Source organism: Aythya ferina (genome assembly GCF_964211825.1).
Source record: "Aythya ferina genome assembly, chromosome: 2".
NCBI lineage: Eukaryota > Metazoa > Chordata > Aves > Anseriformes > Anatidae > Aythya > Aythya ferina.
Window position 1 is genome coordinate 43,167,862 of NC_140297.1, and position 18,267 is coordinate 43,186,128.

An 18,267-nucleotide genomic window follows, 5' to 3' on the forward strand; every position below is an offset into this window, starting at 1 on the left:
AGCTATGCAAGTGTTAATCAACACTAAACTCCATGGATTTAAATGGAGGTGCAGCAAGGTTGATCAGTTGCCAGATAAGAACCAGGTTCATTAAGTGCTAAGGGAGTGACTTCCACCAATTTTCCAGACATCGCATTTTCCTGTATCATTGCAGGGTGAATGGGAAGCTATAAGCAGCAATAAATAACAGAAGAGGATATGATAAAGCTAGGGGAGAGTCTAGCTGTAACCTTTCTGTGAGTTGTTTTCCTGCTATGTATTGCTTTCCCCTGCAGTTTGGCAGCACAGAATGTCAAGTTGCTGCAAGATGCACTGTTTTAGTACATCTGTCCATTCTTCAACCAGTGTTTACTTGACATCTTGTATACATGCAGCCTGGCTTCCACATACCATCGAAGAAGGCATATGTAAATACATATATATATGCATGAATTTTCAGTGGGCTGCTACCTTTGCAAACACAGTAAATCTGATATCTGTGCACAGAATTGTGTAGGAATTTTCTCCTGAAAACCCTTTTGGTACCAGAGTTACAGTTTTATCTAACTTGTGTTGAGAAGAAGAAGAAGAAAGCTATGAACCATGCCTGTTACTTAGAGTAGTGGTGCAGTGTATAAGCTCTAAAGAGCATTTACATACTTTTGATGCAGTTCAGAAACAGATGGTCAGAACCAAATGTAATCCACTATGACTCAGCACTAGCAACCTGCTTAATTTTTAGAGCTTTAATGCTTCATTCCTTTCTTAAAATGCAACTTCTTGACTCACTTCACTGTGCCTTATAATGGAGAAATGCTATCAGGCACAGGTATCCTACATCAGCTCACAGCTACAGGAACATGAATAGACATACATCAACATTTTCCTTGAAAAACTGATGCCTCTTATGAGCTCTTTTAAATGAGTTAATTACTATTTTTATAGGGACAGTATTTACTAAGATGTTTTATCTGAGAGTTTGGGAGGTTTTAGTTAAATCAGATTAAAAGATACAATCTTTTTCTCATATGTGCTACTATTACTCCATTGCTTTCAGTGTCCTAGCAGCTGTTGTAATTGGAGGATGATTTGACTTTTTGTATTTATGTTCATAATGAGGTTAATATAAAATTTCATTTCCATTTCCCTTATTCCCAGCTGAGCTATCATTAGAAGTTAAGTTCAGGGCAATGACTTGTGGTCGTGGCATAACTGAGAAATCCAAAATCTTGGATTTCAGATGAAAACTATCAGCAAAAGTGATGTTTTTTGTTTACTGTTTGCTACCATGTCCCTCTCCTCACACTGTCCTGCAGTGGATACTTATGGGGTTTTAACCTTCTGGTCTGGACACCTGCAGCTCCTCTCTCTGTTAACAGTTTTCAAAATTCCAAATCTCCAGCACGCAGAAGTGTCCGATTACAGAGCTCTGTCCTTGCTGCCCAGCTGGGGGAAACTCTGGTTGACTTTACTGTCTGCCTCCCCCAACCCTTCAAAGAGCACAGTGCAGTGGGGTTACTAATGGATGAAAGGTTCTTCTGCAGAGGGTTTGCACAGAATTCAAGGAAAGAATGAACGCTCTATGTGGTATATGGGTGTGTGTGCGCGTGAAATTCAAACCAAATGTCTTACAGAATTAAGAGACTGGTTTGCAAAGAGCCCTCCTGTGTTAAGATTGTAAGCTGATCATGTTCTGCAAACAGAAAGAGATGAAAAATAAATGTTGTAGGCCCCGTAGGCTTGTAGTCACCTGGGAACTTGGGTACATGGGAAGCTTCCAGCACATAAGCAGCTGTGTTGAAGTTGGTGCCCATATTAAGCTTCTTCCTGAATCGGGACCTGGTTGTGAAATATTGGCTTAGCTCTAATTCTTGCCACATGGGACTGTTTTTAAATCTAAATTCATTCATTAATGTTTATAAGGCGCGCTGAGATCTTCCAATGTGTATGGCACTATTGAAACGTTAAGTGTCGTTATAACTCATGCTTGCAAAAGCAGCTGAAGATAGATTTACTTTACGTGGCAGACGGTAATGGCTTGCTTGGAACAGTTACACATTCTGTTGGGTAAATAACGGGAGTGTTATAAATCGTAGCGCTGATATGTTTACATAATAGACGGTAACCACTCCAGAGGAGCCATAACAGTCAGCTTAATAATGCACATTTTGAAAATGATGTAAATATATGTATATGTGAGGAAGCGAAAAGGCTGTAGGAGATACAGAGCTGACAGTTGCTGATAAATACTGCATGTTTTCAATGCTACATTTTAATGTTTTTATACAAACATGTCCACCCAGTGGCTGAACACGATGGCCTAACAGTAAAGGACTGTATTCTGGGGGCTGTCAGTGATGTATACAGCACTGCTGTTAGATGCACTATAGGTAGGCTATACAGTGGGCTGCTGACTTTGCAAGTCAGGCAGTGCTACTGAAAGCTCAGTCATGTTTGTTCCCCAGGACAACTCCTTCCATCTTCTCACCCCCTTTTTGACTATGTACCTTTACTTCAGCTTCCTCTAACACTTTAAAAAATGTGACCATTGTATTTCTGCCAAGCCTCTCCTTGTCTGCATAGTGGCCCAGGAAAAGGGTCCTCCTGGCTTTTTTCCCTGGCTCTGTGAGACGTTCCTGGCCATTTCTACCTTATCTTGCCTCAGTTTGGAACATTTTGGGTAGTGAGGTTCAGGTGTAAGGAAAGCTGCTGTAAAACCACATGAAACTGTATCTTCAGTACTGATAATCATGCTCTTAAAGGTCATACTTGTGTGTGAGGGCGAAAATGTGGTAGTGTAACTGTGAGAGTGAAACCAAGTTCTTGACTAGAGCTATTCTGAAGGTAGTTGTGAAACATTTTTTCAACAACTTTTTGTTGTTGTCTTTTTGACCAAATTATTTATTTAATTATTTTCCATGAAAAAGCATAATTTGGTCAAAATCACTCACTTTGACAATGAAAAAGAAGGGTGGGGGCATACAAAAAAGACCTCTATTCGTTAGGCATCTCCTTTAACCAGAGGGTGAACCTGAATAATGGCTTGAATACCCCATGCATCTGAGTCCCAGTGTGTGCTCCTTGCCAGTAGGTTCTTCCTCTTTCCCAGTTCCATTCTGTTGTGAGGCTCTGTAGTCCATTCCTCTAAATCTATAGCAGGAATCTGGGCAAGTGTCAGCAACAGGAAAGGTCTGGGCATGAGCCCTGTATCAGAGCTAAAAGAGAGGAGCAGCTCTGGAGAGAATACCGCTTTCCATGTTTTTAATAGGGATTGTTTTGAATTTTGTTAGAATAAAACTTACTGTGATTTAAAAAATAATAATAAAAAAAAACTTATTGGACTACAGTAGTGCCTAGGAGCAAAATAGATTTCTATTATTTCCCATCTTGAGATGCCTGTTTAAATATCTGTTGTAATACTTCATAAAATCCTGTGTAAATCTAGATCAAAGGTTTTGCTTTCTTGAGGATTCTCTTCCCAAACTACATGCAATATCACAGTGTTACAATATACGGCAGACCTAGAGGTTTACAGAAATTAGATGAAGCCTAGGGGAGGAGAGGAGTTTGAATTTCATTCTTATCTTTGTGTGCAGTAACTGGGTTAGGATGAGGACATGCTGCAGAGATTGATTTTTCTTTTCCTGTAAATACAATGGAGGGATGAGTCTTTTCAATTACATAAAAACCACACCCTGCCATAACAGGATCCCCACCCTGTCTCTACTCAACCCTTTTGATAAAAGCCCTATGCTGTTGGCAATAGAGATTAGATTTAGATGAAGGAAGCAAACTGGAGAAGGAAAGATGGGGATCTCTGACTTAAAACACTGTCCATTTTAGTTATCTAGGAAAATACTGGGGGACTGTACCCTGTCCTACCCCAGCAGTTGCTAATAGCTCTGCTTCTCATCAGTGTTCATTCCAGCTGTGTGACTGAGACAGTTTCACTTTTCATATGAAATGGTCTTAATTCTTCCCAGGCACGTAATTTTAACAAATATGTGGTATTTACAGTATATCCTTTTCTCATTTATTTTGCAACATCAAATGTCATTATAAAAGAGATTTACAAGAAATATTAGGGGGAAAAGTACAAGAGTTTCCATCAGCAAGACACTGGGAAAGTGAGAGACAAACAAACCAAAAAGGAAAAAAGAAATTACCAAGCAAACCCAGCTGAGATGAGCTGACATTGCTCTTCTTAAGATCAAAATGTCATGGCAGCAGCCAGGAGCAAGACGAATGGTGTGATCTTTTAACTAGGCTGATTTGTGGTAGACTCACAAGAGTCCCAGAGAGACAACCCCAGTGACAAGTAAATTTTAACCAAGATGCAGGTCTTTCTCTTATTTATTTCTTATGCAGGTCTTATTTGTCCTAAACACACAACGTCGGGTCAAAAAGTGACTTTTGCTTTCTTTTTCATATTGAAGCAGCAAGAAAAGCTGGGAGAAACAAACTATTAAATAGGCCAAGTTCTTACAATTTGGATTTTGGACAACATATTTGAGACGATGTTGATTGGGAAATAAACTATTAAAGTTTTTTCTTGTGAATCGTTAAAGGTCCACAAGTTGAAGGTTCACAAGTTTTTTCGTGTGAATCATTCAAGGTCCAGCCCAGTAATGTTGTTTAAGTTGTTCTGAAGAACAGTTTGTCACGACTAGAGAGTCCCTGTCTCAGTATCTAGTGAGGAGTGGGCTTGACTCACACACTTTATATCTGAATATTTCATCTGAAAAACAACAGTTTCTCTTTACTCTCTCTGTAATATCCAGTTTGTGATGTTGGTTTGATTGTATTTTTGGTAACATTTTTAGTTAGGGATTTCAAAATTCCTAGGCAAGTCTAATACCTCTTGTCACTGAAATGCAGGATTAAGCAGGAATTGTAATTTTTTTTATTAGCTTCAGAAATATGTTTCTTTATTTTTTCCATCTGTTATTACTTTTTTAACAGATTTAATTCTTTGAGACATGAAAAAGACAAACTTCTTGTTGCTGATTTGTTTGATTGCTTGTATGCTTTTACCTGCAGAACCTGGTTACACATTTTAGTATGTAACATATCTTTCTTTTCAAGCTGTAGCATTTTTAAGCCACTTGAGATATTTTTCATCAAAAGAAATACGCATCACATCTATGCAGACATATACATATATGTATACGCGTGGAACTCCTGTGTGTGAGAGGCCACAGCGATTTATTGACTTACTTGGGCCGTATATGCAATCTGAAGGTACAGATATCTGCTTTGTAAAATCTGAGAAGAAACTTTTGTATCGCCAAGAGAGAGCTGGCAACAGAGCATAAGTACTTCCTTGCTTGCCAGTCTGTTTAAGGGCAGCAGGGCTTGTATTCTGTGAGACTGAGCAGGGCCTGTGGTGGTGCTGCATTAGCTCCTAAATTATTTCCAGCTCTTACTCCCTTTCCTTCTTCCTATTTTGAATAAGACAACTTCATGTTTGAATATTTTGTCATTTTCCTTTCAATTTTTAGAAGCCTTTAAATAAGTCACTTTTGAAGAAGCTGTTTGGCCTGGCTGCAGGAATTGTTCCTTAGAGGAAGGCAGCCAGTAAAATACCCTAGAAACAAAAGAAGAAAATGAGAAAAACAGCCCTGATGGGAATGATTTACAGTCGATCTCAGTGAGATTTGCAAATGGAATAAAAGCCAAGTCTACAAATGGAGGCAATGCAGAAATGAGATACTGATCTCTCTGCAAGAGACGCTGTCCCAGAATTTGGGATCAGTTTAGCTGAGCAGCAATAAACAAACAAACAAAAAACAATAAAGCTTACAATAGTTGAGATCATAAAGAACTTAAAACCATTCTGAAGGCCATTTCAATACAAAGCCAACAGCAGAAACAAAAAAAGTTTGAGTCAGCTACGGTATATTTGTACCTGGTGAGAAAACTGCCCTTCTCCCCCTGTCCAAGATACCTAATATGAATGCACATTATGTTATAAGACTTCCTTAGCACAGACTGATCATATCTTTGTATTTTGCAAAGCACCTTACAGGTTGAACCTAGTTTCTGTTCTGCTTTTTCTAATAGTTAATGCCTTTATTTGCTCTCCATCCTCATACCTTCCCAAGAAACTTGGCCCCCAAATCCACACAATCAGCTCCGGGAAGGTTGTTTGGAATCTTCCACCTTCTGTTTTTTTTTCTTTTGATGTTGGTCAGAAAAGTATCCAAACCTAAACTGTTAAGGATAATGCATTGTTTCTGACAAAATTTTAATTGGAAACTGTTTTTCAGTTCCAGAAATTTGTGGTCAAATCTTGAGTGTAAAAAAATTGCAGTTTCAGTCTAGGTTGTAGTACCTCCTATTTGACTGAGATCACAGGTTGATCCAGATTTAAGGTATGATATTTGTGTTGGTTTCCTTATCTCCTAAAAGAAACTGAAAATAGACTAAGACTAACAGAAAACTTGGTGTAAACTGTGAACATGAGTGAATTCACATTAGTAAAGCAGAGCCAAGCCATCCAAAACAGTATTTGGTGTTAGGACCATGTTGGATATTTCTGAATTATTTTATTCTGTTCCAGCTCTGGGGCCCCTGCATGACACTCTGCTGTACAGCAGAGATATGACAAATTCAGACTTTGATGATTTTGTAGAGTATCATGTCAGTGATATCCCAGTTCAGATTGATTTTTACATTATTAATCACTGTCCTCTGATTACTGCTAGAATCTAGTCTTGAATTGCCCAGTTCCTATTGTTAATCATATAGCCAAGCTCCTTAGTTCAGTAAGAATAATACAGAAATAAATCCACAATTCCAAATCAGTGCATCCAGTTTGTATTTTAAAAACATATTGTTTGGTGCATTGAAGTGCCTTTAATGATTAAATAAAACCGAGGCATTTCCCACACTGCAAGCTGGAATCCTTTAACTAGGATCATGGGATTGTTAGTCCCTAGACTGCTTTTGTAGCTCAAGAACGCAATGAAAGAAGTTCAGCCTGAGAAACCCACAAGCTGCCATTTGGTGGCAGCTTTGAAAGCCTCACCTTCGAAGCCAAAATAAGAGCTAGAGCCAGCCCTGTCCTCTCAGCTGAGTTGCTGTCTTCATGTTAGAGCTAGCTTACATAGAGTTAGGACATAAGTCAAAAAGGCACTCAAAATACAGCTTATTCTGCTGTGCTGTTGAAGTAAGCTTCTTGATGTGTAGCATCCCAAGCAAAGAGCTACCTTGGGAGGTAGTATGGAGAAGCCACTGCTTCCTGGCCACATCCTCAAAATGCTGCACTTTAACTTCCCAGTGTGCCCTCAGCTGCAATGCCTGTAAGACAGCTTGAGGAATAGTGTTGGGAAAACTTGCTGCAGTGCTGCCAGAACCCAGCATTTGGTATAGAAAAAGGCTTTTGGTCTGTAGTTCTGACAACCTAACTCCATTTGCAAACATTACATTAATTCCAAAAGTGTTTAAATGTTTCTTCTACAGAGGGGGGAAAAAAAATTATGTTGTAAGGGGGTGCAGAAAAGGAGTGAAGAAAAAATGCATAAAAGTTTATTAAAAATCATATTTTGCATGAATAAGTTATATAATAGGTACCTAAAATATAATATTGGCAAGATATCTGAACTTAGATTTTATATTCAGAATGAAACTCTCCACCAGCAGCTATCCAGTAGCTAGAATCATTAAATAACTGCAAAGACATGTTGGAAGTGTCTGGTGTTATTTTAAAACAAAGGGAACAGAATTTAAAAAAAAAAATAATCAATGAAATATAATGGTTTGGAAAGACATTTCCTGGAAGAGAGATATACCTTTTAGGGTATTTGTGATCCTGTGGGACAAGTATTGCTAATGCTTTGATAAATGACCTTTTTTTGCTGCTTCAGAGTCAAAGGGAGAGCCACTTTGCAGAGTGAATGGAGCTGGGTGAATCACATGGGCTATGGCAAGCTCTGGAGTGCTTAGCAAATGAAGTCATCCAGACAGGATTAAACAGAGTTATGTCTCTGTAGCAGAGCCTTGTTTATGGAAAACGAGTTTGGGCTATTGGCTTAGCCCAAGCACATACTGTTCTTTTTTACCTAGTCACATACGGCTTTCTTCAATAAAGTAGTCCTGTCCCAGGCAGCAAACGTTCCTGGTTTTAGTTCATAGAGGTGGAGCTTAGGGGGAGGGAGGCTAGCCTATCTGCTGCTCTGATTTCCCATAGCTTTGGCAGGCTCCTCGATATATACAGCAGTCTACACTGCCTTTTTTTTTTTCTTCCTAATGAAATCCTACACTTTTTGACGTCCTTGTGTCTTTTCCAAATGAAGCCGCCAAGAAACACATGAAGCATATATCAACTGCAATTAGAAAACGCTGTTTAAAAATGGTGTCGGTATTTTAAAGCATAAATATTTCTATTCATATGCATCTAAAATGCTTAAATGCACATACACCAGCTGTGAGGTTTTTCCTTTACTTCACCTTCTGAAAAAGCCAGGAGATCAGAACTTTTAGAGCACAAGAATGGTTTATTTTTATACTTATTTCCTTTGTCATTTCCTTTTCCCATTCCAGTCCCTCTGAGAAGAACCAATTAACCTGAGACATTTTCCACATTCATTAGTATCTTCATTTAAAAAAAAAAAAAAAAAAAAAATAGAATTGGTTTAAGACTGGTATTTTATGCCCAGCAAATTATGATAATGTTGTCTGTCAGAGTACAGCACGTACAGGAAGCAATAAAGATGTAAAATCTGTAAATAACTAAAACTGTTACATTTTGCATCTGCACCTGTATTGGAATAGAACAGAAACCATTACAAAACAGCAGGTTGCTAAATGAAACATACTTTAAGAAAGTGGGTTAGTGGCCATAAATGAAAAAGCGATTGCAATGCTGTTGGAGTTGCTGGAAAGGAACCTGACTACTGCTTTTAAAGAGAAGAACAGAAAGGGTAACTTCAGGAAGGCTCCTCAACACCACCAAACGTAAAGGCTTGCCAAAATGCCACCTGGTCTACACACTACAATCAGAGCACTAGTACAGGCATGGGTGCCCCATCTGGATACTATCTGGGGAGTCATGGACCCACAAGGCATCTGTGGCTGGCACTCCACATGGAAATACCTCCCTTCCTCTCTCTCCCTCTTTTCCTCTCTCCTTCTGCCATTCGGAGATGCCACAGCCACCCTGCCATGAGCACAAGCTAAGCTGAGGCAGGTAATGGGGAGGGGCACAGTTTATGTGGAGGCTGAGAGGTGGTTGCTTCACTTACATGCTCTTACCACATGATTTGGCTGGCTGAGGATATTGCTGTAGGTCCAGAATGGTCTTTAGATGCCTGCTCGGTTTTGGGCCTGATGCTTTGCTCCTTTGCTTTTTGACCTCGGTAGAACAACACAAGGTCAGCAGTAGTGTAGGAGGAGACAGCTACTTTTACTGTGCATGTATGGTCCTCTGCTGCTTATCACTGCATTTCTATGTACCATATTACAACCCATTTTTTCATTATTATTATTTTAATTATTTAGTGAAAAACACCAAGGAGTTCTTTTCCACTCCTCTTTTTCTTTCTTACTACTGAAGGGGCTGGAATTGGCTCAAGCTGCCCAGACAAAATTGTGTCTAATATGCAGAAGTACTCAGAAGGCACAAGACCAAAGTAGCTGGTTCTTACACTCACTCATTTTAATTCTTTACTACAGGAATTTGAAGTCCAACACAGATTTTTCCTGTCCTTCAAAGATTTCTCAAATGATGTAGGGTACACATTAGACACAGACCAGAAGCATACATTAGAGGAACTTCAACAAGTTTTTTGTTTTAGAATTAGAAAAGCCAGTGCATCAGTAACACGTCACACTTCCTCACCCCACTCTGTATTCTTTCCTGCTCGCTATGCTGAGCTAATTGTCACAGAACTAGTTTTCACTAGGCTGGCAGCCACCCTGCCCTGACCCATTTACCCCAAAGGACAGTCTCTGCCTGTGACAGTTGCCCAGCACAGACGGGTCTGACATTATTTTTTGGTGAAGTTCCAGCAACTTGCTCTGTAATTCCTGGCTGAATCTATTTTTCCTATTATTAGGGTCTTTTAAGTTACCAAGATCGGCGAGCATTTCAGACTTAGGGTTTATGACTAAAATGAAACATATCCAGTTCTCAAAGGAATAGTAATGTCCAGTTGCTGCTTGAATTAAGTGACCAAACCTTCAGTAGCTCAATCTCAAATACAAAAGGGTATTGAGAGAGAGAGAGAAGAGGGTAAGGAAATGAAAGCATTTGTGATGGAGCAGGAGAGTCACCCCAGAAATAAAGTGAGGGAGCCTTTCATAATCCTTCAACTGGTCTCACCAAACCTCTGGTAAGGTTAAAAAGGGTTTTAGTCAGATCCTGTGGTCAGTTCCCAAGCTACTGTTTCAAGACCTTATTCAGAAAATTCAGCGTGCTGTTTGTTATGCAAGAGATGGAAGTCTTATTTACTAAATTACCAAGAAAGATTTACAAATGCCTTCAGTGAGTGCTTGCAAAACATTGTTCCTCTTCAGGGAAAAAAGGGAAAGGCTCCATTTTTAAGGGAAAGGGTTTGGATATTACTGCCACGCTGTAGGTTCAGACATAGATAAAAGAACTTTCTATGCAAAATTCAAAGAGAAACACAATAGCTATTTGAGTTCTTGATAGACTCAGTATGCATTCTGAGTTTCTCATCTTCACCACAAACAGCCCTGAATACACCCTTGACCTCTCAGTTGTACTTGCTGAAGTAATTTAGTATCTGTTATGCTGCCTAAATGGTTTCATACATACAGAAGACAAATCTAAGACAAGTATCTCAAGCATCTTTCAGAGTTTCTGAGCACAATGCCTTCTCATAGAAAGCATTTTGGTGTCAGAGTGCTGCAAAAATCACATGTTTATGAACATTGTGTATAGGACAGTTCACTTCAGAAATTGTGTTTAACTTTTTAAAAATAATATTTTTCTGATTTTAATCGGTTTAGTTCTTCAATCTGCTGTACTTAAAAATACAGGAAACAAGAATTAGACAATGGATAAAAGGGCTCATAATAACTAAATCAAAATTTCCTCCCATGAAGTCAGAGATCTGAACCTTGCAGGAATATCAAAGTAACGCGTATATTTTCTGTGCACTAAACTAAATATTTTAAAATACCGTAGAGGCTTTTAAAAATAAATACCTTACTTAGAACACTATTCCTCCTAAAAATATTTGTAAGAAACACAATTGTGTTTTTGGTTTCTGTATTGTACAAAAGAAGAACAGAAAATCTGTTGAAGCAGGAGCCAGAAAAGAGAGCAAATGGCTGTGGTGTTCAGTAGAAAAGCAAGCAAGCAAACAAACAAACAAAAAACACTATGGGGAGAGATTTAGCGAGCTAACCAGGTCAAGATCATAATGGCACTGAAGGGAATCACATATGCCACATTAGAAAAGGGAAACCAGATTTAAAGCTAAGCCAGTCCCACTGCAGAGAATAAAAAAGGTAACAGACTGCATGTGTATGGCTATTGTAGCTTTATTTGTCCCTGCCACGCTTCTATGTATCTTAATAGTTGATTAAGGATGTGTGAGTTTTTTATGTTTTCATGGGTCTGCTGCTTTCTTGTGGATATAAACCGTCTCCTTGGTACTATGCTGCACATGGAAGATGGATGTTTGTGAAAGGAAATGCCAAACATCCTCAAGCCAAGCTTAGAGCTCTGTATTTCACTGGTGTTCATGGAGCTGGTTATATACTACTTGACCTGCTCTAGTCTTTAGCAATATCTCTGCATGTGCAACAACAAGGATAAAGATGCAGGGCCATAGCACCTTACACGAAGAAAAAATGTCTAATATTTGTTACTGTTTTCTAAATTATCTTTAAGTAACAGTTAAGACTCCTTGATATGAGGCACGTGCCTGCGCTGTGGCAAGAGTAGCAATAAAGGTTACCTAAAACATTATTTGATTAGTGCAGGAATAGCTGCATCTAAGTCTTGCGTGCCTTTTGTCACATGAATTATGACTTTGCATTTGATCCAGCTCCCCCTGAAGTCAACAACAGTCTTTCCATTGACATTCCAGAGAAGCTGGATATTGATAGATCTACAGAGTCAGTAGTCTATGGGCAAAATATCTTTGGCTTCAGCTGGAAAGAAAGCAGTCTAACAATGCTGTAAATATTTTAGGATGGAATTATATATTTGTGCTGATACAGAAGATGTTTTCTTTTTATCTGGACAAGAAGAGCACTGCAAGCAACTTCTAGATTTTTGGTGGTTAGAGCAGAGTTAAAATTAACAAAATATCATATCACAAGTGGTGCATGCTTTCCACACTACTGAGGATCAATGTGAAATGTTTAGTAAGAAACTAGAACATGTTGAGAGATCTTGCCACGTTGATAGATATTCACTAATGGCTGCATATGCATGGGAATTCACTGCAACTTTGGATCTGAGCATTTTGGCACATCCATGGGTCAGCAGAAGTCTAATGCAGCCTTTCTTGGAGTTAACTGCATGATTGGACTTGTACAGCATGAGTGATTGATTCAGAGAGCTAAGCCTCCTTCCTGTGCCTGAGAGGATCCTTTAGAGAGCCATTTTCTGTGTTTGCTTAAGTTTCCTGGAGAGATTAAATACGTGGAGTGAGGCTATTTCTAGAACTCGTGGATGGGGTGGGGAGAACCTCACCACTTTGTTCTCCAGCACAGAGACATGTTAGGAGTGGGCCAAGAACAGAGGCATGAACAGGGCTCGGAAATACTCAGAGGGACTAGATAAGGTTTAAGTAAGTGGACACTGAGCTACCCATGGCTGGAAATAAACACAGTAAATATGGGGATTGAACAAGTATGCACATGGTGGGGATGGCAGGAAATTCAGTTTTCCCAATGGAAGATCTGGTATATGCTATGTGTTGAGTAATATTAATGATGCAGACTACATTTTCATAATTTCCTGGTAACTATCCCTGCTGGTATATACGTGCATGTTAAGTTCGTGCATGTAAAAAGGACATTTTTCCCTATCTTTCTTCTCCATTTTTTTTCTTAAATGGACAAATTTGGCAGATGACTACTGCCTTTACCTCTGTTTCTGCATGATCTCTCCTGAGAACAAACACTGTATGCCAAAGCTTTCTCCTGCAAATTTTCATGTCTTTGCTAAAAAATAAATAAATAATGATCATAAAAAACATGAGTGTGTACACGCATGTACACACACTTAAAAATATCTTAGCATGATATAATTTGGAAGCCCTTTTAGGATAAATTACTATAGGAAAAACATATCCTTCCTTTCCTCACACAACACCAGCACATACCATTATTACGTATGTGTTCCTGTCCTGAGTCCAGCCACGTGCTCTGCCACATATTGAAATGTCTGTGCATTAAACAGATACTTACTCTGAGCAGCTTCAAAAATTACAAGCAAATTTTTAAGCACACTCTGTGCTTCATCCTTACAGCCCAATTCCTGTTATCCATCAAGCCTGTTTTAAAATAGGACGCGTTTTTGGTACTGCAGAGTCAACAGTGTTGGAAAGTTGGCAGGTACACTTGTTTAAACAACATTCCCAAGTAGTCTCCTGGCAGGTGTTTCCAGAGTACTTTGAGCACAATTCTTTGGATGGGATATCTGCCAAAGTACATAGCAACAGGAAAAAAAGTGTTTTCCTTTTACCACAGTTGGGACAGTGCAGTGTTTCAGATGCTGCACTGTGCATCCATTTCAGGAGCTTATTTTGGCACAGGGTCAGAGCCTATACAATAGTAAAATACACAGCATCTTCCTGCCTGTTTAATGCAAGCGAGCTCCAGAAAACCAACTGGTAGGTTATCTTCTTGATGGTGGGCCAGCCTCTGACGTGCCTCTTCCACTGAACTAGTCTTGCAGCTATATAGAAACTCTTTACCTTAGTAGTCTTTACCACAGACCATCATGTTGCAAGGGCTTCTGCAAGTTCAGAACAAATGTTCGTCTCACAGCTGGCCAGAAGAACAAATGGGAAGGGTGGGTGAGGCAGGAGAAGGATCAGAAAATTCTTGTCTACCTGGCACTGATTTTTCCTACAGCTGAACGTGGCTTTGCTTAATTGAAACCTGTCCTTTAGATTTGCAGAACACATGACTAGTTTTATAATCCTTCTGGCAGCTTGTCCACTTCTCACTATGCGTTCTAGATCTAAAACTGCCCTTTGCATTATCCATGCAGAAACAGTGTCTTAGATCTGTGTACTCTTAGACATGTACAAACACTCTCTGACTAAAAATAGAAGCAGGTATGTGGAACAGTAAACAGAGATCAAAGGCTATGGGAAACACTGACTGAGGGATATGCTGTTTTAAAATCTAAACTGTAATACTATGCTGAAATAAAACGCGGTTCAAAGACATGGTCACAGCATGTTTGGTTGTTAAATGAATACTGAGCTGCAGGTGACCTATGCTTATGCAGACTTGGCACAGGTCTAGAAGACTGCTCTATGACTGGTTACCAAAATAAGGGTTTTCATCTAAAATTCAATTCTAGCTCCTGGTTATAAAGAAAAAGACCTGGGTCAAACCAATGTTGCATTTTCCTGGGTGTACAGACAGGCTAGCACAAAAGTTTCAGATGTGAACTCATCCAGTCATTTCAGAATTTTTGTGGCTGTGTAAGCATCCGCAGTGCCATTTCATGTCACTTGAGCTGTTTCTGTGTATGTGACTCAACTTCATACTACCTCCTCACCTCCTTACTCACCTTATTCCACCTGCTATGTAGTGAGCTACCAATACCTAAAGCTCTTCCACTTATAACTTCTGAAGGTTGGCATAGGTGTAGGAAGCTGCAGCACTCTGTAAGTTGCAAATGACAGTATTGTAGAGTAAATACAGCAGGAGGACAAGAATGGTGATTTTTTCTTCTTCTTCATTTTGTAGAAATCTCCATGTTACTATTGAAATTTTCCAGCATAGAATTTTCTGGTTGCCAGACCAGGCTGCAAAATGTATGGAAGAGAAAGGAACATCCCTTGTCCTTCGTAACTGCCAGCCTTCCTATTTCACTGAATCTCTTTTGTTTCCAACCCAAAATTCACCTTGTCCTGAGCCAGAGGCAGGATCTTCTCTAGGAGCTAGGCTTCTCTAGGGAGTTGCTCCTCTGCCCGTCTTCAAAACTAACTTTAAAGATCTTTAACTCTCTAGATCATTTTATAGGTGACTATTTCTATGACTTTTCTTTGCCTTTTATGCAGAAGTAGAGGCATTTTTATTATTATATGTTAGGTAAGGCAGAAAGCCTAGGCATGCACATATGGAGGGGGACACTATGGAACTAGGCACTGCACAAACACAATATAAGCACAGGCAGCCCAATATCAGAGGTCTCCTTGTCACACTGTAAGGGGTGGAAGAACAGGAGAGCATGAGGACACAACTACACAATACATGGTGGTATCGTAGATCTGAGCAGCCCTGCTCTAGTTAGACTCACCCATTATGAGCATTGCAGCAAAACAATGTTTGAGCAGGTTTTAGAAGAAAGTCCAACTGTCCAAAAACAAGCATGAGCCTTCACTTCAGGGGAGTCCAGCCCAGATAAGATACTTGAATACAAATTTTGTGGGGGAAATTGTATAGTACTTTTTTTTTTTTTCAATTAAGTATATATTTTTTCAAATAGAATTAATTGTTTTCTATTACAGTGTTTAATACCCATTTTGAAGAATAAGTATTTCCAGAGTAACAAAGACAATGTGCAATAGATCCAGGGGAGTAAATTATTTAAGCCCCAGTTTTGGTGTTTGATCTACAAAACAACTTTTCTTTGCAATACATTGATGCTTGAGAATTGGTAGGGCATTATAGCCAAATTAACGAAGACTCCTTTTCTCTTGCTTTGTAGACATAACTTAGGTGTAAGTCATTTCACATGACATTCCCTCTGATGCTGACTCTGTGTCTAGGGTCAAAAGTCACCCCAAAAAAGTAAATAAAAATGCTTTCAACCTGGGTGAAATCAAATATGAGCAAATATCTCCAGAAATGTTTATAGTATTTGCCAGGCTACATCACTCAATTTAACAATAGAGTGAAGAATAATAGTAGCAGTAGTAGTACTGCTGGAGGGAAAAAAAAAAAAAAAACAAAACAAAACAAAAAAAAACCAAAACAACACTATACGTTACGTTGAATCACTATTGGAATCCTAAGCATTTCCAGGTGTTGTGCATGGTTTACAATAGTAACGGTGGAAAGTTTCCTAGCCCCCTTTTCCTTTTTCTTTTGACTTTTCCTACACTCATGAAGGATGCTAGACTGACAAGCCTAGAGAATATATGTTGTCTTGCCACAGATCACGCATACTTCTAACACCTGGGGTTTTCTGCTCTGATATATGTTCATACTTCATATCTGACTTGTTTTCTTTGTGTTGGAACAGTCTGCATTCTCCAGATAATAGAGTAAGGCCATCACTATTTTCCATAAAACAAATTTACTTCTATTCATGTTGCATAAACCCACCACAGATATCAGTGTGAATGGAGTGAATGCAAGAACTTTCAGTGATGATAATGCTTTCTAGTTGTTACCAAAGTAGGCCAGATAAAGGCTAGAGATCTAAACCTCCTAAAATTTGCTTTATTAATCCTGTAAATCTCTGAGTTCCTCAACCAGAGGGTGGACCTACTGCATCTGACCAGTCATCAAGCTGGTGAAACATTCTGTTCAAGGGAATGAGGAATTTTGGGTTCCTTAATAATTTGGCATATGTTTGCATACAACCTGCCTTTCATTTCTAGTCTTTCCTGAAAACTGTTAGTCTTGAAGAACCTTCTTTTAGCTAGGAAGTGCTCATGCTGGGGAGGATGAATTTTTGGCATAGTTTTTAAAGGAAAATCTTTAAACACATGATCTCATAGATCTCAGAAAGATCTTGGAAGTGGAGCTTTGGAAAATGCCATAGAAATTTCGGAATTCAGCGTTCCAAACCTCTGGGGACTCTGACTGACATTCTTACAGATATTTTTTGAAAGAGGAATGTGCTTGAATGTTTTAATTCCCTTACAGATATGGATGTAACTTTACTCCAGTGCTGGCACAGCTTTCTCTAGAGTGGGCAAAGGTCTTGCAACCAACATGGGATTTCTGTAAGTGTGGTTACTACACGCTTCCTCCAGAGAACCTGACAAGGAAAACTGAGAAGAATGTGCTGAGCAATCAGCGTGGGGTTTTTAGTTCCAAGAACTCTAATGCTTGTCATCCTCTTTGAATAGATGCTTCTAAAATTTGTGGGTGTTTATCAGTAGCACTGCCAAATTAGCAGCAAGGATTCAGTACTAAACCAACTGTTCAGACTGCAAAGAATTCACCACATCTTTTCTTCTGCTGAGCGCAAGGTGCATGATAAAAATTCAATGGTCATTTTCCTGTAGAAAATAGAAATTATTAAAAGCTTTAGACCAAAGTGTTTTCTAAGCCTAGCTGAATGATCATCAGGCTGCTGAGTTGGAGCCAGCTTTCATATCCCTGTTTGTTTGGAGCTGTGTCTAGGCATGGCTTCTAAATCAGTTTACCAGTGCACCTCCATGTAACGGCTTCTCTGTCTGGCGTCTCATATCAGGATGTACTGTACAGCACTCAGCTTGCGGAGACCTAAGTATCAGTTCTGACACATCCCATTTCCTTTAATCATTTCACTAAGTGAAATATGCCCAGAGCTCTACACTCTGGATTTTGTGACCAGTTCAGAATGGGGATAGAGAATAGCACCTGGCTGAGTACTTGGATCCAATGCAAGGGACAGAGACTTGGAAATCCCAGCACATGCAGGACAGAAATACAGAACAGTGAAATTTAAGCAGAGGAAAGACCAAAAAAGCAAATAGAAGCTGTGCGTTAGAACACCCTGTTTGAAGGCAAATCAGTGTCTATGAAGACAGGGCTAGGAAGGAAGAGATTGCAAAGTCTTTCATAAGGTGCTGTGGCCAGGAGGACTCCCAAGAAAGGACTGTCATTGAAGACTCTAAGAGAAGCCATGTATGAAGATCATGACTGTTTTCTTACAGACTGTTGTCTCCTGAACTTTGTTAACAAGACATCTCATTTTAACTGTTTTTGTAACTGCGTTTTGTTCTGTGACACCACCTAGTTTTTGCCATTCCAACCTTTCTTTTTTTTTTCAATATAAGTGCAGGACCCAAGAATTTGTTTCCCAAGCCAAAATCTGAAATTAGCTTCAGACTTCTGCATGCAAACAAGAATTACTGGGCTTGAAATAAATTACTGGGTTTGAAATAATCAGTCCCTCATTATACT

General features: G+C 39.2%; 2 long non-coding RNA genes across 6 annotated transcripts in view; one reads left to right on the forward strand and one right to left on the reverse strand.

The window, feature by feature from the left end:
- LOC311432298 overlaps positions 1 to 18,267 on the reverse strand; it is a 660,648-nt gene that overhangs the window by 452,688 nt on the left and 189,693 nt on the right. The window lies entirely within an intron of this gene.
- Positions 1 to 18,267, forward strand: part of LOC311432295 — a 167,050-nt gene that overhangs the window by 139,376 nt on the left and 9,407 nt on the right. For 3 of the 5 annotated variants that reach the window (XR_014689954.1, XR_014689957.1, XR_014689958.1), the window contains one exon: positions 17,020 to 18,246. The exons of the other annotated variants lie outside the window; for them this stretch is intronic. This is a non-coding gene — a long non-coding RNA (uncharacterized lncRNA). Of the gene's footprint in view, positions 1 to 17,019; positions 18,247 to 18,267 lie in introns of those variants that run through there. 5 annotated transcript variants of the gene reach the window in all.